Genomic DNA, 22,977 nt, shown 5'->3' with positions numbered 1-22,977 from the left:
GAAATCTGGATGGCCTCACGCCTCGTCCTTTATAGACCCCGTGGTGCGGGGTGGGGGACCACCCGAAGCGATGTGTCGTCACCCTATTCGGGCACTCTGATTGGGCAGGGACCACTGTGTGGCCCAGCCGTGATGGCCGGAAATGGCTCCACTCCACTTCCGGCAAGATAACTCCAAGCTGCGGAATCGTCTCCCTCCGAGCCCCATGATATGAATCGCCCAGCAACTGAACTCCGCGACATTAATTGCCTTGCACCGATCTCCCAGACCGTGCCCCGGCGACCGGCGAAAGGGTCGTGTCGGCCCCGCATGCCCGCCTGGGCACCCCCGATTAGCGCTTATCAATGCCTGCTCCACGATGCGCCACGCAGCCTGAGCAATCCGAACTGCACAGCACGCCTCTGCCTGATCGCGGCTTCACCAGGCGGAGAGGCGAGGAGACGGCCGCCATCTGTGGGTACCACCCGCGGCCGTCAGCGAAGACCGACGGTTAGGTGTTAGGGTAAACCCATGCACAGACCAGAACAAGATGTGTGCCATTCATGCCCTGCTCTGTACGATAATAAGGTGTCACAAGCTAAGCACAGGTCCGCCTGCTTTCGAGCATGTTTCGTACAGAACGCGCGGATCCGCCATGGCCCACGTGGTCAGCGCTCGCGTTCGCCCGATTCTGTTATCGTGTGCGCGGGGCCAACCCCAATCTGTGTCAGGAATTGAACGATGGGATATAATGAGTAGATGGAGGTTTGGAATGAAAAAGAATATAGATATAAGTATCAGATGGAGAAATGGAGGGAAAAGAGGATGCCGATATAATTAAATCCAGAAATGAGTTGAACAGAACACGCTACCCGTATCTTGCACACTTGTGTCCTGTACAACGTGGCGTGGTTGTTGTTTTTCTATTATCGGCCTCTGACGATGTAGTTATTGGCACCAAGTTGCCAGCCATTCTCTCGCTGATATTGGGTCATTTGCTTCTGTGTTGTGAAAAACAACATCCGTGCAGCCTCTTTAAAAAATATTCGTTCGTTTGCCTTTTCAATGCAACCAGCAATCTCATCCCAAATCATTGGAAACGTCAGACGATCACCTTGAGCTTGCGGCAGAGGTTCGTTCGAGGGTATCGCTGTATCTTCGCAGCTGCGCTGTTGATGCTCGTGTGGTGTTGTTGCGGCTTTCTATTTTCCCTCCCCCAGCCGCAGCACGTGCTGCACGTGTTGGCCTCTGCAAGGACGCATACGTCGAGGGTGTGGCTGCAGTTTTTGCAGGTGGCTGTCTGAGTGCAGTGTCTGCTTTGATTTATTTCAGAAAGAAGAGGAAAAGAGTAGTAATGAAGATGGAGATATTGTTATGAATCTGGCAGCCATGAGCACTCAACATTCAGGTCCTGAAAGAACAGTTACTGTATATCAGTAAGTATGTGTTTCTAGGGAGGGTCCCGTCCTATGTTTAATGGGCGATTAATTGTACGTGTGCTGTGAATTATTTTATAGTTAGGATTTTTACATCACCAACAACAACGACAACAACAACACTGCTCGCCGCATTGTCCACGCTGTTCGTGCGCTCGCCGGCATGTGCGGAATTCCACGCCCCAGGCGGTGTGGATTTCGCACCAAATATGGTCACGAAGCGTTTCGCTCTGGCATGGCCCAAATATTGGCATGGAGCGCTTCGTTCTGGCTTTGCGCCAAATAAGGGTATGCATCATTTTCTGCCCAATGGGTGACGCACAGATCAGAGCTGGGGTGGTCCTTTTCAAGAAGGCGGAGCCGCGACACGCTGTCCACCCAATGAGAGCAGGCGACGGGGGAGCGGACCGCGCCCCAAAAATGATGGAAAAATAATTGAGATTGGGTCCCGTCTGCTCGAGCGCACTTCTATCTGGGTCTGCGGCTGACTGCATCCCGCGCATCCGAGGCGTCTCGTCTGGCGCATTACTACAAGCGGTCGACCATCTCGTCTCGCCTCCTCTGGGTTCAGCTGCCCTGGTCCGTTCTTTGGCGACTGGTGCTCCGGGAAGGTGCGGACGTTGAGCCGCACGAACGCGGCCAGGTCGCCAGCACGTTCTCTTCCCTCAGCTCGTCTTCCCTCCGAGCTGAAGGGGAAATAAAGACCTTGAGGTCCATCTCTTTCTGGGTATTTGTGTGTGCATGTGTGTCCGTGGGCCCTGTCTCTAAGTAGAATTGTTTAAGGAATTGCTTGTACATTTGATACCTTTCTTTATTCGTGTTAACTCTGCTCTGTGTTCCCCTCTCCGATTATTGGAATAAATAAATAAATATCCCTTTTGTTGAATGTACCAGCTCGTTCTTTGTCATTTCTGCCATTGGTTTGCCACGGTGCGTATTGGGGATTAGGAGGCCTCATTGTTGCAGTAATCGTGCAATTGGCCGGCAGGGTTCTGGTACTCTCCGCTCAGGGTACGACTCGGATCCGGCTCCGTAACGGCCCCGATCGCGCAGATCCTGCCGAGGGTGAATTTCCCTGGTAGTTTGACGACGTGGATACTTAGGTATATTGAAATTGGCAATTGACCCTACCCCACGTGGTCGACCGATTGGCGATCTTCAGTCCGATAAGGGGCCCGTGACCTTTTGGATTTATCTGAAAGGTACGACCTAAATTCCGGGTGTTCGGTGGAGCCGACTATACTGCTCCCCCGAGCGGTCGTGCTCGCCACCGAGACCCGGCCCCACAACAATATAATCAGACCGAACGATGAGATTCACACAATGCACTGTCCCGTTGTCCCACGAAACAAAAGAGAAAGGACGATCTGAACGTACATTAATGGGATAACTGTCTAGGGATGGCTGTATGATGGTTGCTATTGTTTTGGAGGGATGCGGTTCCCAGAACCGCAAAAAATATTGTGACGGAAATGGCCCTTATTGGACTACTAAATATAGGATTCGCTCAGATCCCACATTAAATGCATGCAAAGATAGGTTGTTTGGTAAAATGGACGTTATATGTGTGTCCGGAGGTGTAAGAGACTGTTTTTATGTTCGTACAGTGGTGGTGAAACAAGGGCTCCCTCTTCTTCCTCCCCTCTATGGACAATAGGCCCTGCCCAGTCGGCTGGGAGGGTGTGGCCAAGGGGAGGATGTGGAGCTCAGGGGAGGAGTTTTTTGGCTTTGCACAGAGAAGGCATGCTCGTGTTTCGAAGCGAGCGGAAAAAGGAGAAACTAAGGAGAGAAAATAAGTTTGTGTTTGGAGAACGGTCGCTGAGGAAGGCGTGCTCGTGTGTCGAGGGAGCGAACAAAGGCTTCGTAAAGAGGTTTGGTGTGTGGAAACAGTCGCTCTCGAGGCACGACGTATTTTGGAGGTGAGCGAACGAAGGAGTGACAGTGTAAAATCTGCCGGTACAAAAACGGCAGTCGGCTTTGAGAGGCTGCCTGCACGTCGAGTCGACGATCGACTCGTATGGGGAGGTGAGCGACAGGTTCGGCCTGCGTCTGGCGGCGGAGCCTCTGTACTTATTCACCTCACGGCTCGACACGTTTGTTGATCCGCCCGCGGAGCTCGGCACCTCGACTTGGGCCTTGTCTGGAGAACAGGCCAGGCCTGGATTTGTATGCTGGACCGTGAGAGAGATCAGTCGAGGCCCATCGTCGACCTTACGTGGGGTCAGAGGGCACGGAGACCGTGTGCGGTGCGAAGGGGGAAAAAGGAGGACGAGCTCCATTTCGCCACGCGGCACGTTCGAGCAGGAGCTCGAATCCGTGGACATCCGCCTGTTGCGAGCAACATTCTTGCTCTTGGCACTGTCCTCTCGTCCATGAAACCTCACCAAGTACTCTGTCTTGTCTTGCATGCATGCTGTTTGTCTGTCTGTCTTTGTCTGCACGTTGTTTAAGGCATATTTCGGTAGCGATCCCCTCAAAACCTGTTGTCCGTGGTTCCCTAGTTAAGAATGGGTTGAGGATTGTTAATAAAAACATTGTCGTGAATTTTGCTTGTGTTGTGATCCCCGATGTTCCCCAATAAATCTGGTTAATTCGTATGAAGTTGCCGCTATGGATTAATTCGTGCCGCGTCGAGGAATGATCCGTTCGATTGGCATATAAAACCAAAATGATTACAGACTGGCAGAAAACGCTCGGCATCTGACACAACCAGTCTGTAACCAGGGGTTATATTCCCCAACTGGCTTTTATTGGTACAAGGATTACGTTAGTATCGCGATTGAAGGTGCGTGACCTGAGGCCTCTGCCGAGCCGACCGGCATTATAAACCCTGGAGACGGTGGTGGTGAGGGTGGTGCCTAGGACCGGGTGAGAATCCCGCCACCCCAGATCCGCAACAACTGGAGTCAGGAGCGGGATATTTGGACCAGTGGTGCATTTCGCAACCCGGACATTGGTTACGAAAAAAAAAATGGTCCAAATTTGATTTTATGTTTGAGCGGATCGGAGGAAAAATTTGCAGATTATAAAGAAAATGGAGCCGTGTGTTTTTGGCGGCGTGGCTCCACCTTAGCGCGACACGAAACGGGAATTGGAACTACTGAAGGAAGAGGTAAGATCAGGCAAACAGATGAGATAAAGCCTAGAACAGAATATAAAAAGAGGAGAGAAATATCTGGAGCAAAGGAAGGAAGAATTGCTGGAAAAGTCAAGACAGTTCGAAGAACAACAGGAAGAAATGAGGGAGGAAGAAGAAAGGAAAACAAATCTGGAAGAGGAAAAATGTGAATATGATTTGGAATTGAAACATCTGAAAGAAGAGGTAAGATTAGGCAATCAGAGAAGAGAAAGCCTAGAAGGGGAGATAAAAAGAGAACAGAAATTTCAGGAACAACTAAAGAGGTACGGTAAGAAAATGGATGAAATGAGGAGGTAAGAATGCAAAAGAGGTGAGGAGGCGAGAGAGAAATGAGGGGAAAAAACTTCGGAGTTACAGAAACACCAAAACAAAGAGACGGAATTGCAAAACGAGCTGAGGATGTTAAGGGAGGAAAGAAAGAGAATGGAGAATGAAACGTTAAGGAACCACACTGTGCAGATCAAACAGCTAGAAGCCAGAGCAAGACTAAAGAAGAGGAAACAAGAAAGAGTATGGAAAGAACAACAAATGAAGCAGGAAAGGGAGATCAATAAATTGAAGGAAACAACGAGATTGGAGAATGAAGAAGAAGAGAGACAGTGGTAGAGGAAACAAAAAGAACATGAATTTGAGGTTGAACAACTAAAGGAAAAAGCAAGGTTGGAGTACAAGGAGATAGTGAAAGAACAACGAATGAAACAGGAAAGGGAGATTAACCAATTGAAGGAAACAACGACATTGGAGAAGGAAGAACAAGAAAGACAGTGGGCGAAGAAACAAAAAGAACAAGGAATGAAGCAGGAAAGGGAAATCAGCCAATTGAAGGACACGATGAGATTGGAGAAGGAAGAACAAGATAGGCAGTGGGATAAGAAACAAAAAGAACAAGGAATGAAACAGGAAAAGGAAATCAACAAATTGAAGGAAGTGACGAGATTGGAGAATGAAGAACAAGAGAGACAGTGGGATAGAAAACAAAAAGAACATGGATTTGAAATTGAACAACAAAAGGAAAAAGCAAGGTTGGAGTACGAGGAGATAGCGAAAGAACAACGAATGAAGTAGGAAAGGGAGATAAACCAATTGAAGGAAACGGTGAGATTGGAGAAGGAAGAACAAGAGAGACAGTGGGATAGAAAACAAAAATAAAACGAATTTGAAACTGACCAGCAAAAGAAGAGAGCAAGGTTGGAGTACATGGAGATGGAAAAACTCCGGAAAGATAATGAACAACTAAAAAGGCTCGGAGAGGAAGAACGACTCAAATGGGAAGGAAAATGGAGCCAGGAAATAGAACAGCACAATAATGTGGGATGTGTGACATCACCACAGGGAGTAATGTTAGTGGTGCGGAACTTGATTGACATCACTCTTCGGATGACACCACAATTAGAGCAAACCCTGGTGAGTGAGACATTGAGGGAGCATGCGGGGTTGTTGACGAGTGAGATACATTTTGAGCAGGTCCAGCATGTGGAGCTGACAGCCACAGAGGAGTATGGCGAACCGATGATGAGTAACCTGCTGGAGAGAAGCGACCGGACAGAGGAGACTCTGGAACGAAGCAGGTACGTGGGTACATGCATACATGGTGCGGACGATGAGCTTAAGGTAGAAATTGAAGTTTATGTTAACGAAGAGACTCTGTCCGATGGGGTGCACGTATGCGTGACCCCTGAATGTGTGTGTGGAGTGCCTGTGAACGAATGCTGTGAGCCCACAGTCCAGACTACAGCACCGGTATGTGTTGCCGAAGCCGAAACGTGTGTGGGTATTCACCTGGCGGTCGAGAATGTAACCCTGGAGTGCGAGGCAGTTAGTCAATACGCAGGCAAGGTTGAATGTGTGGAAGGTCAACACATAACCTTGGAATGTGTGCAGCCTGCTGTGTGTGGGAGTCCTGAGCGTGGAGTGAGTGGTGACATAGGAAATAGGTTTGAGGTGCAAGGGGCAATAAAAATGCCACCAAGACAGAACTTGAGCCAGGGGACGGAAACCATAATGGAAAGCTCCGCATGGGTTCTTACAGAGTTGGAGGTGCTGCATCCAGGAGCAGTTTTAGATTGGATTTTAGACATCCAATTTAGAAATTGGATTTTAATTTCTCTAACAGCCTCAGCTGATTGAGAAAGGTGGGGGTAGTATTAGGGAAATGGCCCTTATTGGACTACTAAATATAGGATTAGCTCAGATCCACCATTAAATGCATGTATAGAAAGGTTGTTTGGTAAAATGGATGTTATATGTGTGTCGGGAGGTGTAAGAGACTGTTTTTATGTTCGTACAGTGGTGGTGAAACAAGGGCTCCCTCTTCTTCCCTCCCCTCTTCGGACAATAGGCCCCGCCCAATCAGCTGGGAGGGTGTAGCCAAGGAGAGGAGGTGGAGCGAAGGGGAGGAGTTTGTTGGCTTTGCGGAGAGAAGGCATGCTCGTGTTTTGAAGCGAGCGGAAAAAGGAGAAACTAAGGAGAGAAAATAATATAGTGTTTGGAGAACGGTCGCTGAGGAAGGCGTGCTCGTGTGTCGAGGGAGCGAACGAAAGCTTCGTAAAGAGGTTCAGTGTGGAAACAGTCGCTCTCGAGGCGCGACATGTTTTAGAGGTGAGCGAACGAAGGAGGGACAGTGTAGAATCTGCCGCTACAAAAACGGCAGTCGGCTTTGAGAGGCTGCCTGCACGTCGAGTCAACGATCAACTCGTATGGGGAGGTGATCGACAGGTTCGGCCTGCGTCTGGCCGCGTAGCCTCCGTACTTACCTCACGGCTCGACACATTTGTCGATCCGCCCGCAGAGCTCAGCACCTCGACTTGGGCCTTGTCTGGAGAACAGGCCAGGCATGGATTTGTATGCTGGACCATGAAAGAGATCAGCTGAGGTCCATCGTCGACCTTACGCGGGGTCAGAGGGCGCGGAGACCGCGTGCGGTGTGAAGGGAGCAAAGGGAGGACGAGCTCCATTTCGCCACACGGCACGTTCAAGCGGGAGCTCGAATCCGTGGACACCCGCCTGTTGCGAGCGACATTCGTGCTCTTGACACTGTCCTCTCATCCATGAAACCTCACCAAGTACTCTGTCTTGTCTTGCATGCTGTTTGGTTGTCTATCTTTGTCTGCACGTTGTTTAAGGCATATTTCCGTAGCGACCCCGTCGAAACCTGTAGTCCGTGGTTCCCCAGTTAAGAACGGGTTGAGGATTGTTAATAAAAACATTGTCATGAATTTTGCTTGTGTTGTGAACCCCGTGTTCCCCAATAAATCTGGTTAATTCGTATGAAGTTATGCTATGGATTAATTTGTGTCGCGTCGAGGAACGAACCGTTTGATTGGCATATAAAACCAAAATGGTTACAGACTGGCAGAAAACGCTCGGCATCTGACACAACCAGTCTGTAACCAGGGGTTCTATTTCCCCAACTGGCAAGGTTCAAGGATTACGTTAGTATCGCGATTGAAGGCGCGTAACCCGAGGCCTGTGCTTAGCCGGCCGACGTTATAGATCCCAGAGACGGCCGGAGTGGGTTGAGAATCCCTCCGTCGCTGAATCCTTAACAATATATACATAGATTATATATATATATATATATATATATATATATATATATATATATATATATATATATATATATATATATATTTAAAGCTCATTCATTCGAACCACTCATTGACTAACTCACTGACTGACTCGCTCTACTGATATTAAAGACCGGTACCTTCCGGGTGATGTAAAAAGCTGAAATTTTGTGTGCCGATCGACATTGAATCCTATACACTGGGCCTTAAATGAAAATATAAATGAATGAAAATTAATTTTTTAAAATGCAGGTGAGCAACCCGAGACAATGGGGATTAACGGTAATTTTGTGTGCCGACAGACATTGAAGCCGATACACAAGAAAAATCACAGAACCATTGTAAAGTGTCTGAAAATGAAAATATAAATAAATGAAGAATGAAAATAAATGAAACAAGTCTGAAGACGACGGTGGTTCACGAGCGGTATTTGACGATGTAGATTGTTTCAGAAGTCAAGGATGAGACAATGTGATAATGTTTGACCAAGTTATAAAAATGATCAACATGATGTGGTACGAGTGACAGGTTATAAGCTGCAAAATGTCGAAAACCTGGTTTCGTTCAACAACTTTCAAAATTTGACCTCTGCATAACCTTTAAAGGTCACAAAACAATGTTGTGGATATTAAAATAAGGTAACAGGATACGTGCTATAGCTTATTGGAGTTAGTTCGTCGAAGAAGGTCGAAAACCCGGTGTGATTCCCACAACTTTGAAAGTTGGACCTTTGTGAACTTTAAAGGTCAAGGATTATGACTTTTGGTGCAAAACTTCCTCTGGAACATTCCAGGAACAATATAACATCAAATAGGCTTTATGGCATTTTGCACTCCTCAGATTATCCATACTTTGATGAAATCAGTGTAAAAACAAACTTGAAGGGGGCGCCACGGGCAAGGTGTTCGAGATAGAGAAAAATAGTTTCAAGACTTTCGATGGGGATTGACCTCAAGATTATGCATAAAAAATATTGTCATCCTAGCTCTCAAAGTTTGGGCGGTCGTATGATTTTTATGTCAAAATTCGCAATTTTCTAAGTTCGTGACCTTGTGACCTTGACCTTGGGACGAAAATGAAAAATCGAGCTCCGTGGGGCGATGCAGGTGCCATTGGGCTAACCAAATACGGAAACCCCTGCCAGATTTGACAAACCCCTCTAGGATAGTGTTTCCCAAACTATGGGTCGCAACCCAAAGGTGGCTCGCGAAGGGTCCAAAAATGGGTCGCGAGGACCCCGGCAAATTTTTTTTTTTTTTATAAATCAAGCGGGTAAAAGGCAATCACGCAAACACCACATCGTAGGACAGTGCCGTTTGGTACTGTTCCACTCAATAATTCATCCTGAGGTGCAGAGACACTTCCGTTTCTGCCTACTCTTGCCGTTCAGTACCGTTCAGTACTTTGTACCCACCCAAAACGGTTAACTGCAGGGCAATCATTTCGCCAGCTCGCCTTTCCAATTACTCGTTCTCTTTGCAACCGAAGTAATTTCGTGAGGTGACGAACTCAGTCCGGTCACTTCACATTGGCTGACCGACAAGTCGAGACGCTGTTTTGTGTGATCTGCCTTGCTGGCTGGACTGCGCAGCGCAGTTTTCTGCTCCATATTGCGTTGCGTGTTTTGTGTCAGTTAGCCTTGACACTGACTCCACTGACTGATCTAGTCGCCTATTTCGTTTTGCAGGATGGCAAAGCGTTCCTACAAGCAAGCATTTTTGGATGTGGGCTTCACTTCTTTCAGTGATTGTGGTTCTGTGAAGCCACAATGTGTGTTGTGCTTCGAAGTGCTGTTCAACGAATCGCTGAAGGAAAACAAACTGAAGAGGCATTTGGCGACGAAGCACGCGGAGCACGTCAACAAGGATCGTGAGTTTTCGAGCGCAGAAAAGCGGCTCTGAAGCGGAGCCGGTTTGAGCCGGCGATGAATCCAGGGCTTTTGGCCGCCAAGCAAGCGACGCTGGCATCCCACCTCGTTGCGCATCGCAAGGAAGATGAAGCCGCACACGATCGGCGAGCAACTCGTCAAGCACGCAGCCATGGACTTGGCCAGACTCGTATGCGGCGACGACGCGGCCAAGAAGATGCACTCCATCTCGCTATCCGACAACACTATTCGCAGCCGCTTCGTCGACCTTTCGCTAGATATAAAGGACCAGGTAGTGACCCGCATGAAGAAGGCGGGAAAATGGAGCTACCAACTCGATGAGTCGACGGATGTCGGAAACGACGCCCAGCTCATGATTTTCGGGAGGTGCGAGGGTGAGACGGACCTCGAGGAAGAATTTCTATTCTGTACGCCAATGAAAACGACAACAACTAGCGCCGATATCTTCAACGTCGTGGACAACTTCCAATAAGAAGAAGGCCTGAGCTGGGAAAACTGTGTCAGCCTGTGCACCTACGGCGCTCCCGCGATGCTTGGTGTTCGACAGGGATTCACTGCGCGAGTCAAGCAAGTCAATCTGAACGTTGGAATTTTCCACTGCCTTTTGCATCGCGAGAACCTTGCTGCGCAACATCTGTCGCCGGATCTTTCGGCAGTGATGCAGGAGGTTGGCGCCATTGTCAACTTCGTCAAAGCCAGCGCCGTGAACTCTCACCTGTTCGAGAAGATGTGTGTTGACTTTGGGTCTGAATTCCAACATCTCCTCTTCTACTCCAGTGTGAGATGGCTCTCCCGCGGCAAAGTCCTGTGTCGTGTAGTGGAGCTACCAACAGAGCTGCAGATATTCCTCAACGAGAAGAACCATCGCCATGCCATCCGGTTCCACGAGAAGCCCTGGATGCTCAATGTCTGCTACCTCAACGACGTCTTCACCTCGGTGAACAAACTGAACACATCCATGCAAGGCAGGGATCAAAACATCATCATGCTCTCCGAGAAACTGTCGGCCTTCAAGGAAAAGCTGCTGCTCTGAAAGGGGAACTGGAGCGCGGAAGAACAGCGGCGTTTCCGTCATTGAACGAGTACTTGGAGGAGTGGGAGGACGACGAGATTGGAGCGCTCGATGCGATCAAGCCGTCCTGGTGAACCATTTGGAGAATTTGATCTCTGAGTTCGATCGCTACATCCCGGACAGAGATCTGGAGTCCCAGCACTGGATCAGGAATCCGTTCCAGGCTTCGGTTGACGACCTGTCTGAGGATGTCCATGGACTGCAGGAAGAGTTCATCGAGTTGCATCACGACGAGTTCCATCGACAACTCTACGCCAAAGCGTCACTTGGAGAGTTCTGGACTGCGGTCAAGAAAGAAAAGCCCATAATCGGCGCCAAAGTCATGAATGTTCTACTCCCTTTTGCGGCCACGTATCTGTGCGAGCAAGGCTTTTCGGCGCTGACGGTCATCAAAACCAAGGCGCGCAATCGCCTTGACCCTGGCCACGACATGCGCATTGCGCTCAGCAAGATTGAGCCCCGCATCGAAGACATCATGCAGACGAAGCTGCAATTACACCTCTAGCACTAATATAGTATATATTAGCGCTGGTTGTCTGATTTTATTATGGTTCCTGGAAAAAGACACTGATTGAAGCTTGGGTCGCGAGATTTTCACCACACCCGGATTTGGGTCGCGCTCAAAAAAGTTTGGGAAACACTGCCCAAGGAGAAGATGGAAATTGAAATTAGCTACCACCTAAAAACACAATTCGCAATTTTTTAAGTTTGTGACCTTGTGGCCTTGACCTTGGGATGAAAATGAAAAATGGAGTTCTGTGGGGCTATGCAGGTGCCATTGGGCTAACCAAATACCGAAACCACAGCCAGATTCGACAAACCCCTCGCAGAAGAAATTTTTTTACGTCAAAATTCACATTTTCTAAGTTCGTGACCTTGTGACCTTGACCTTGGGACGAAAATGAAAAATCGAGCTCTGTAGGGCTATGCAGGTGCCATTGGGTAAACCAAATACCGAAACCCCTGTCAGATTCGACAAACCCCCTAGGAGAAGATGCAAATTGAAATCGGCTACCCCCCTAAAAACACATTTTTTGGGCGTGGCTCCGCCCATAATGGGCGCACCACGCCCATTTTCAGGAAAAAAAATTAGATCATAATATAAACCTCCCACCAAAATTTTATCAGAATCGGATCAAAACCCACGGAGCTATGCTCGAGACAGACAGACAGACAGACAGACAGACAGACAGACACATACAGACAGACAGACATACAGACAGACAACAATAACGAATATAGTGGTCACTTATTTTTTTTAGTGAAAATATTTTTTCACTTTTTTTCGTGAAACAAAAAGCAAATGCAAGTGTGAGCGACCTGAGATAATGGGGAAGCACGGTTCATTATTGCTTATAATGTGTAAGCATACTCTGCTCATATGTGTGTATATATATATATATATATATATATATATATATATATATATATATATATATATATATATATATATATATATATATATATATATATATGTTTATATATATATATATATATGTTTATATATATATATATATATATATATATATATATATATATATATATATATATATATATATATATATATATATATATATATATATATATATATATATATATATATATATATATATATATATATATATATATATATATATATATATATATATATATATATATATATATTTTGCATAAGATTGGGGCGATTGGGTTTAAACATTTTTAAAGAAGAAGGCGCTTCCAACCAAAAGTTAAACTAGATTGACTCCATTAATTTGAGCAATGAGCAAGAGCAGACCCCGGTCTCAGGAAACGTTTCACCAGCTTCACAGCTGGCTTCCTCGGGTGCAATAGATTGGGGTCTATTGGCCTGAGGAAGCCGGCTTTGAAGCTGGTGAAACATCTCCTGAGACTGGGTCTGCTCTTGCTCATTGCTCAAATTAGTGGAGTCAATCTAGTTTAACTTTTGGTTGGAAGCACCTTCTTCTTCTTTCATAAAAACAATGTAAATGTATTTACATATTTATGTTTATATATATATATAAATATATATATATATGTATATATATATTGTTACGAATTAGCCAGTTCGGACTGCAACGCACGACCGCTTAAGGCCCGACTGTAGTCGCGCGTCCGCCGAAACCCGGAATTCAGTCGTAGCTTCCGGACAACTCCAGAAACCTGCTACGGATGCCTTAACGCACCATAAACTGTCAATATTCTGTCCATGCAGTACAGGGTTAATCGCCAAATCTCGATATACCTAATTATCCGCGCAGACAGAAGTACCAAGAATTTATACCTCGACGGAACTCGTACGGAAACGAGCCGCTGAAGCGCGCTCGTTCCGTGTGCGATGCCGAGCGGTTTTAATCACCAAGTTTCGTCGGACCAATTGACCACTTTAATTGGCTTTAATAGCCTGCTAATTTCCCGAACGCGCCGTGGAAGTCAATGAGAGGAAATGACGCAACGAGCAGATTGACATTCAAACAATGGGGACATTTATTTCAACCAGGCAAGCAATCAATGGGGGAAGGGGACAAGACACGAGCAAAGCCTTCAGCCGATGTCTATCTGTTATGTACAGGCATGCACTTAATTCAGTTCTACTTCACCAGACAAGGCGCCACAGAACACTCTCATGCAAAACCCCAGAAAGAAACGGGCTCGTGAACGTTTATTCCAACTTGGAGCCTGGTTGACCGGAGGCTCACAAGAGGCCGGGCAGGTTACCTGACCACCCCTTGTGACTGCTCGAAAGTATTCGGGTCAGTGACCCCTGCTGTCCTTGATTTGGCCTTCGTGTCGTACGCGCCGGTCTCTTGAGCGGCCGGGCTTGAGCAGCTTGGCGAGCGGCTTGTTCGGTTCTCCTTGGTTGTCCGGCCTTCACTGCGACCTGGGCGGTCGGGCCTGGCCGGCGACGAGCTCGGAGGAGTGAACGGGTCTTTGCCCTTTTAGAGTTTATGCTCTTTAATGACCCATCCACTGCCTCAGCGCTGCTCGACCTTCTCAAGGCCGTTCGCCTGGACCGAACCGGACCGAGCGTAGCTTGCCCGACGCTCGTCTCCTCCTCGGCCGTTCACCGATGCTTCTCCTCTCCGGGAATCTCTGACACGCGCTCCTCACAGCTCCCGCCGACCGACGACCTGGGAAACTCTTCACTGCTCCGGGATCTCCAAACACTCAACTCAACTGATCGAACTCGCTCAAGCTGCGTCCTTTTAAAGGCGGGCACGAGCCGCCCTTTGAACCTTCACCCGAAGCCGGGGCTCCGCCCACTTTTCACCTCCGACCTCTCACCCCTGGTAAGCCTCGCGGGAAACCCCAAGTCTGACGTCACCCGTGGGTTTCGGGGAAGTCGCTCTGTGATGCAGTTATGCAAATTAGGTCGAACCATGACCGTTCGCATAACGTTTCGTGTGGCCTTTGCTGTTCAACGGGGAGGATCTCGGTTGAGGCGAAGGTGGCGTTGTTTGTTGAGGAGAAGAGATGACGGTTGGTGTTTGTTTGTGTTGTAGGAGATGCTGGTTGAGGCGAAGGTGGCGAAGGAGATGATGGTTGGTGTTGTTTGTTTTAAAATAAAAGATAGAAAAGAATCATGGCTACCTCAAAGATTCACAGCCCGGCACACGAATATTTCCCTTTACTCATCGGTGGGGATTCTAACCTGAAACACTTACTTATCGAAATAACTGATCTTCAGGGAACCTGAATGGTGTTTTGTGAATTTCCAAAACCGCAACAATATATACACGTATGTATACATATTTGTATACATATATATATATATATATATATATATATATATATATATATATATATATATATATATATATATATATATATATATATATATATATACACACACACAGACACACAGACACACAGACACACAGACACACGGACACACAGACACACAGACACACAGACACACAGACACACAGACACACAGACACACAGACACACACACACACACAGACACACACACACACACACACACACACACACACACACACACACACACATCAGACATACCTCCTGACTGTTATGGTGAGCATCGCCCTGGATTATGTCTCACGGTGAAACTACACAATCCGCAAATATCAACCGTCTGTCTGCCACCCAGACAATTGTTCCCGCTAATGCAAACCATTCAACCAGAAAGCACGTGATGTGATCGGCTTACCGTGATGGTGTGTGACTATGTCCAATGGAGATTGGGGGAGGGCTCGTCACACTCCACATGTTTCGATGTACCCACCGATCATGTCATGTGCATTTTGGTTACCCTCGCCGAAGGACAGGGTATTGCATTTGGGTTTGTTTGTCTGTCTGTCTGTTTATTTGTCCACACAGAACTTTCATGTTTTTCTCCGCAACTGCTTGTCGGATTGAGACTAAATTCTCAACATTGATAAGACTACTCGTGTGGAATGTTTTTATGATAATTATGACATGATAGGTCATGAGGTTGGCAGCCATATTGGAAAAATGGGGAAAAATTGGATGTCTGTATCTCTGAAACCGCACCAAGGAAAAAATTGAAACGGCACATCTGAAGTACTCCTCATGGGGAGTGTAAATTTTTATGATGTCATAGGTGCCTTTGTTATGACGTCATAATTGCATATGTAGAACGCCACATCCGATCAGTATGAAAATTTTTGAGAGTCATCTAGGGATAAAATTGTCCACAGAAAAGAATTTGATGACGTCATCGGTCACGTGATTCGGCAGCTATATTGTTGTTTTTAAAACCTTCAAAAATCTTCTTCTCTGAAGTGGCTGAACAGATCGAGGCGAACCTTTACACTTATGACCGCCTATTTATGAGGAACAAAAAGTTCACACATATGATGTCATTGGTCACATGGTTTGGCAGCCATATTGGATTTACCCTGAAACCAATAAAATAAACCACTCAAAAGAAGTCCTGGCGAGGATCTGAATCTCTGATTGCTCTTTTTCTTGTTGAATGGTTTGCATTAGCGGGAACAATTGTCTTGGTGGCAGATGGATGGTTGTCCTTTACGGATTATGTCGTTTTACCATGTGAGACATAATCTGCGGTGATGCTCACCATAGCGGTCAGGTGCGTCTGATGTTTAACGACGAATGTGGTCATCATTGGCTAGATATTTATCAGTGTGCTGTCCTGATGAGGTTTAAATAAGCCTGAAATCTGGATAGGTTCCGTTTGATGTTGAACTGATGTTGACCATGTCATCTTTGTCTGTTTAACAGAGTTGCCGGGCCGAAGCCTCCGGGTTGGAGGTGACGCTTTGGTGTAGGACTATGTTCAATGGAGATCGGAGGAGTGCTCATTACACTCCACGTGTTTTCATATGTACAAATATGTAAAATAAAGTCAGAATAAGTAGAAGTAATTACAGGATAAACGTTCGTGCAGAGATACAACTGAAAATGGAGAGAATGAAGGACTGGATTAAAGAGATGAGTGGAAAAGACAGAGAGTAATAATTTATTATCGATTTTGGGGAATGCTGAGACTGAGAAAAAAATAAAAAGGAACAAACTGAGCATGATGGACGGGCAGGTAACCTCGAATTATTGGTTGCTCTCTGCCATTTGACACCAAGGAGATGGATATTTACAATGTGTAAGGTAAGTCTAGGTGCCGGCAGGATAGATTACACGTACGTGCACTCGGTAGGATGTTAAGCCTGTGCTTGCGCTGTGTGCACCGTCCATCGGTAGGACGTTAAGCTGGAGGACCTGGCTGCTCACAGTAGGGGGTGGGGACTCCTTGGGAGCACAAACAGCCTCAAGCAAATTCAGTAATTAAAAAAAAAATCCTGTAAGTGACCGGTCACGTGATACTACCCTCCAAGATTAAAATCCCTTACACTGTTTACTTCATCTTTGTGTACTGATGTCCCTCAAATTGCTGTAAAACGTACAAAAACGTCTCCTTATGTCCTTGCCGCATGTATGTTCTCAAGCCCATCCATGATCCCGTTGGCACTGTTGAAAAAAAAAGAGATGTTGCATCATACCAAGAGGAATGAAAAAAAACAACAACTAAGTAAAGCAGCTAAAATTGGTATTTGTCATTTAAAAAAAACCCGTACGTGGTCGAGGCTCATGGAAGAGCAAGGTGACTGAGGGTAAAAAGTCAATCAACTGTCTGTGGGGCATTGAGTCCACAGGTGGACACAACAAGCTAGGGAATGAGCGAACAGATAATGAGAGAGTGGGGGGGGGAGAGAGAGAGAGAGAGAGAGAGAGAGAGAGAGAGAGAGAGAGAGAGAGAGAGAGAGAGAGAGAGAGAGAGAGAGAGAGAGAGAGAGAGAGAGAGAGAGAGAGAGCCACCTCCAAGTAAGAGGGTTTTGTTCGGTAGCTTTAATGAGGGAAGAAAATATTGCGTGTCAGGAGGGATAGGGGATTGGATCCTTCGTTATGAGCATCCCTGAGGTGACTGTGACATGATCCTCCAAGGAGACTCCCCCGACCGCTGGGCGGGAGTCGTGAACTATTAATTCTTAAAGATATACGTGTGGTGCATGTGGTGTTTAAGTTCACCATTATATATTTTAGAACATTCTTAATTATGGGGGGGAAAAAAAAAATCACTTTCACCTTAAGATGATATGCTCCCAGATGCAGCGCCATCTGCTGGCACTACATCAAAAGGCAAAAAAAAAAAAAGCCAGCATTACCAATCCTATCAATCATTTAAATTAGAAAATATGATGGGAAGCTGTTCACATATTATGTTTGCATAAATGGCACAATCTTAACCCCTCTTCCCTTATCTATCCCTTTCCCTCTTTCTTAATTTTTCTCAAACATTGTTTTTCAATTCACAATCAAATGGAAGACCAAATACTGCATTGGAGTCATCAGAAGGAACCCGAATGAGCAAAGATGGAATCATCAGGAGGAACCTGGATAGGATTCGGGTTTAAAGGTGCTACTCCTCTTCCCTCAAACTCATCCAGGCAGGTATGGGAATGGGAATTTTGTGGAATTGGGAATTTTGCTGGATGTGGAATATTTTGATTTTGTTTGAAAACTCCTTTGTGAGGATGTTATCTGGTCGCACATTGCATAATTGGTTAAAACTGCTGAAATTATACATTATTTTAACTATGAAATGTGACATCACTACCGATGAAACTGAATTTCTCAATTCAGGTTTTTACTACAAAAACATATTTTTCAAATCCTCTTGAACCCAATCCCCACACCTGTCTGTCTCTCGAAATTAGAAAATGCCATTTTCTATTCCAAAGAAATCCAACTCATCTTGGACTTGTATCTTAATACCTGTAATGTCACGTGAGCCCAAAATATATGACAAAATTGGTGCTGTGCGGCCCTTTTCAACCACGTATGATCAATCCTGAATCCAAATATTCAATACAGATCTGAAAAACTAGACCAGCAGGAAAATTTAGATCTCTTTGAAGTGTTCTGCGGAATAGGTCCTTGTCCTTTCACTGCAGGTCCATACAGGTTTTCTTACCTGCACCACGTTGTATCTCAGGCTGTCTTTACATCAAGTTCACATTTCCTCTTTCTGCCATTCCCACTGTGTTTACTCTCAAAACATGTTGATTGAGAGGTATCTGGCTGGCCTGTGGACAGCTCTTCTGCCACTAGACCAGGTGGCTTCAAAAGAGTAGATAATCAAGTTTGGCTCTGCCTTTTTGACATTTCAACCACAACACATTATGTCTGAGAACTATCCTCCATCTCAATGGAAATTGTTTCAATAATTCTGCTTCCAAAAGTGGCTGAAAACTTCCAACACCATATTCGAGTGTTAAAAATGCTTCGGTTCATTATTTATCAACAAGGTTGTTGCAAAGAACAAACCAAAGCGGGAGATCTCAAAACAACATTGTTCTCTAAATTTCTTGTCACACACTTTCGAAATGATGTAAGAATACTAAAGTAGGCATTTTGTGCATGCGCTGTGTGTGCGTTTACAGTGTCTCGATTCTGCTCGCCGGGCACTTTTAACCTGCTGTTGCTGGTGTGAAATCTGTAATTCAAATCGTCTTTTAAATTTTCAGCATTTAAATGAACAAGTGGCAATTTCCAAATGATTCACCATAATTGTTCTGTTCCTGAATGCAAATCGGATTCATGGAAATATACGAAATACGAGAAATATCTGTGGATAAGAGGTGTTGGGTTCCTACCATTTCCTGTTCGTACAATATATAACAGCAACCACTGTCCCATACAACTCTCTCTTCCACATCCACCCCTCCTATCCTCTCAAACATGATGAATGGTAAATATCATTTAAAACTTTTCACAAGACCCAGAGATGACTTTTCCATCGGTGTTAAGAAGCACCCAAACCAGATACAGTATCTCCCTCTGGGAAGACTGCCTGAAGCACCTCTCTTAATTGCTAGCTCATCTTGTCCGTAATGGGCTGTGACGGGGTTTGTGAATGTATGGGCTGTTGGAAAGTTCTCAAAAATCCTTCATTGTGCAGAGGCACACCACTTTCTCTCAGGAACTTTTCCAAGTATTTTTGGCTTCTTTTAGAAGCTTTGTGAGCCATTTTATGTCACAATCCTTATCTCGCGCACACGATCTAATCTCCCTGCCCCGATGACTGATGTTGTTTGTTGGGAATTTTTGGGCCAAACTTTCTGGAGCAGATTAAGTAATTTTGAAAGGCGCATACTGATGAGTCAAGGTTCAATTCATTCCCTGCCATTGACAATGCACTTCAAACATCCACTGTGCTTTTTGATAATGGCAGGCCGTTCTTTGCCACAGCCCTGGCCAAAATGCTGTCTTCGGCATGTCTGTGTCTCAATGATGATGCAATCAGCAGGCTTAATTCTTAATTGAATCCTAATGAGATGCATTTATTAAATGTCATAATAATAAATCAATAGTCAGATTACACTGAACAACAAAATTTTTTTACTGGAGATGTGTAAAGTGATTTAGACTAATTTGGGTACGCTGATTTCAAAAATCATAACCGTTTTGCTGTATCACGTCAGGATTTTCAGTAACAGAAATATTCCCATTGCCTAGAAGTCAGGATTTCAATGAAATTTACAAAAATTCATTTATTCATTAATTGCATCATGAATGCTTCAAAATTATCGAAATTACAGAAAAACTCCACTAGAATGTAATTAAAAATGCTTTAGGCATTTGGCTTTGCGTTTGTGCTGCTCTGTGTCAGTTTCACGATGCAGGAACCAGCAGAAATCGCCCATCATGTTCGGGTTGTGCCGCCCTTGGTAACGCGTCTCCATGAGTGAAATCTCTTGGTGGAATCGCTCGCCGTGCTCGTCCGAGACTGCTCCCAAGTTGTCAGGGAAGAAGTTCAGGTGCTGGTGTAGGAAATGGATTTTCAGGGACATCCTGGAGCCAAGTTTCCTGAAGGACTCCAGCAGCTGCTGCACTATTTCTTCATAGTTGTCCGCGCGCTCGTTCCCCAAGAAGTTGTCCGTCACAGCTTTGAAGCTCCTCCACGCTGCCAGCTCTTTGGGGTTTAGAGTTGTCGGAAAAGTTTCGTCCTTCATAATCTGTCGGATTTGCGGTCCAACAAAGACACCAGCCTTGATCTTGGCCTCCGACAAGGTGTTGCCAAACTTTTCCTTGAGGAAAACCCACGCCCATTCAGATCCATTGCCCGTACAAAACTTTTCATCAAGCCGAGCTTTATGTGGAGTGGTGGAAGGAAAACCTTGGCTGGGTCGACAAGGGCGACATGCTTCACGTTGTGTCGACCAGGTACATGCTCCTTTCGCTCTTCCCAATCTTTCTTCGTCCAGTGATTCTTGTCGTCTCTGCTATCCCAGAGACAAAGGAAGCACATGTATTTCGTGTAGCCTGACTGCAGCCCTAACAACAGCGCCACCACTTTCAAGTCTCCGCAGATGTGCCAGTTGAAGTCATTGTACTTGATGGAATCAAGCAGCTGCCGCATAGTCTCATAGGTCTCTGTCATGCCGAACGCGTGAGCCAGTGGGACTGATGGTTTCTCGTTGCCATTGTGGAGCAAAACAGCCTTTCAAGCTGTTCTTCCCGAGTCGATGAAGAGGCGCCAGTCTGCAGGATCGTGATCACACCCAAGTTCTTTCAACAGACCGTTGATGTCACTGCAGAATGTCATCGTGTCTTCCATCTCAAAGAACTCAGCCATGTCTCTGTGACGTGCTCTGAACAAGGATATCTTGGTGTTAGGTTCAAGTAGATTCCACTGCTGCAGCCTTGATCCAAGCAGCTCTGCCTTCGCCTTTGACAGCGAGAGATCTCTTACAAGATCATTTAAGTCTCCGTGGTTCAGAAGGTGTGATTCTTGAGTGTCGGGTTCAAAAGGTTCATCATCACCATCCTCTTCACCACTGCTTACAGCTATGTTCTGATCAGCTGGAGGTGTTGGAACGGGTTCTCGTCATCATGAGGCACAGGTTTACGAGCAGAGACGCAGTCAGCGTACTTGATGTGACCTTTAGTCTTCTTGTTGAAGCCGGCGATGCTTGTGCAGCAGAAATAACAATCATCATGATGATTCTGCGGCTCACGCCATATCATGGGCACCGCAAATGGCATGCTCGCGCGCTTGCCCACCAACCACTGAGTCAAGGTTGTGTGACAGCTTGTGCAGCAGATGTGTGGTGCCCAGCTCTGTTCTTGGTCCCACACCTTACACCCGAAGTAGTGAAAGTAGGCGGCCTTCATTTTCACTGCTGTAGATATACTTCGCTGTTGATCTTTTTTGGTATACCGACCACAGACATAACAGAAGTTGTCAGGATGATTGGTACAGGAACGCCTACTCATCTTTATCTGAAAGAAAGAAATATAACACAAGTTAACAACAATTGTACGAAATAGACATGTTAAAGACATATGTAAATTTCATTGAAATCCTGACTTCTAGGCAATGGGAATATTTCTGTTCCTGAAAATCCTGACGTGATACAGCAAAACGGTTATGATTTTTGAAATCAGCGTCCCCAAATTAGTCTTAATCACTTTACACATCTCCAGTAAAAAAAATTTTTTGAAATTTGTTGTTCAGTGTTACCCAGCAGGCTCTTCCTGCTGACACAGAACATATTTTGATTTCATCTTTTGTTCTTGTCCCCTGATCTCCAAGCTTTCTGCTGCAGGCATTCAGGACTCCATTAACTAATGTCAGATAAGCTTTTAACATGTTTGGAAATAGCCTTACCCTTTGTAGTAGAATTTTGTCAATCCTTACTTTTGTAGTTGTTGCTCTACTGGTGACAACATTGCATTCAACACAGGCAAGTCTCATAGTAGTTTTCCTACATTTATGTAATGCCCTCCTTGGAGGAGCTCATACGTAGCATATGTCACGGTGCAGGAGACATCAGTATACCTTTACATTAGTCACAAGGACAAAAGGAGACAATTCCAGTTCCGGGTTCCTTCATGCACAGGCCCCATCTTCTCTGTTCTGGGAGGCGATCACTGGAAGCTGTTGATACCTGTTCCAAAATCGTTTTCTTTAAGTTTTTGTTGATGTAATATTGTTGTGGGCCGGGGTTCGGTGGCGAGGATGACCGACAAATGGAGCAGTCGGGCCGTCTCCCACCAAACACCAGCATTGAAAGGTCGTAACCCTTGGATAACTCCAAAGGTCACGGGTCCCTTAGCGGACCGTGGTCACCAATATTTTAACGGTATGAGGTAGTGTCCACTTGCCTAATTCCAATTTACCTAAGTACTCATGCCGTATAGCTACTGGGGAAACCACACCCTCGGTCAACTCTGTCCGAACCGAGTTGCATGTACCGACTCGGGTCCGGTGTACCGAGCAGGAGTTACCAGAGCCGCGCCGATCCCAATGACAACTTACGGCACACGGCTTCCCTAATTCTCAATACGCACCATGCTGGGTCAATGGAAGAAAGTGACAGACAACGAGCTGG

At 45.9% G+C, this 22,977-nt stretch overlaps 1 pseudogene across 1 annotated transcript in view; it reads left to right on the top strand.

Moving 5' to 3' along the window:
* Positions 1 to 1,911: 1,911 nt before the first annotated feature.
* The window catches only part of LOC147030986 (uncharacterized), a 45,037-nt pseudogene continuing 23,971 nt past the window's right edge, over positions 1,912 to 22,977 (top strand). Inside the window, exons 1-2 of the transcript XR_015056610.1 lie at positions 1,912 to 6,122; positions 17,907 to 18,027. The product of XR_015056610.1 is annotated as an uncharacterized LOC147030986 (transcript). The remainder of the gene's footprint in view (positions 6,123 to 17,906; positions 18,028 to 22,977) is intronic.

The sequence above is a fragment of the Eptatretus burgeri genome, chromosome 3 (assembly GCF_056783735.1).
Source record: "Eptatretus burgeri isolate ZD-2024b chromosome 3, Ebu_testis_v1, whole genome shotgun sequence".
NCBI classification, from domain to species: Eukaryota; Metazoa; Chordata; class Myxini; order Myxiniformes; family Myxinidae; genus Eptatretus; species Eptatretus burgeri.
The sequence above is the reverse complement of the archived record's forward strand: the minus strand, read 5'-3'. Positions and strand labels throughout refer to the sequence as shown.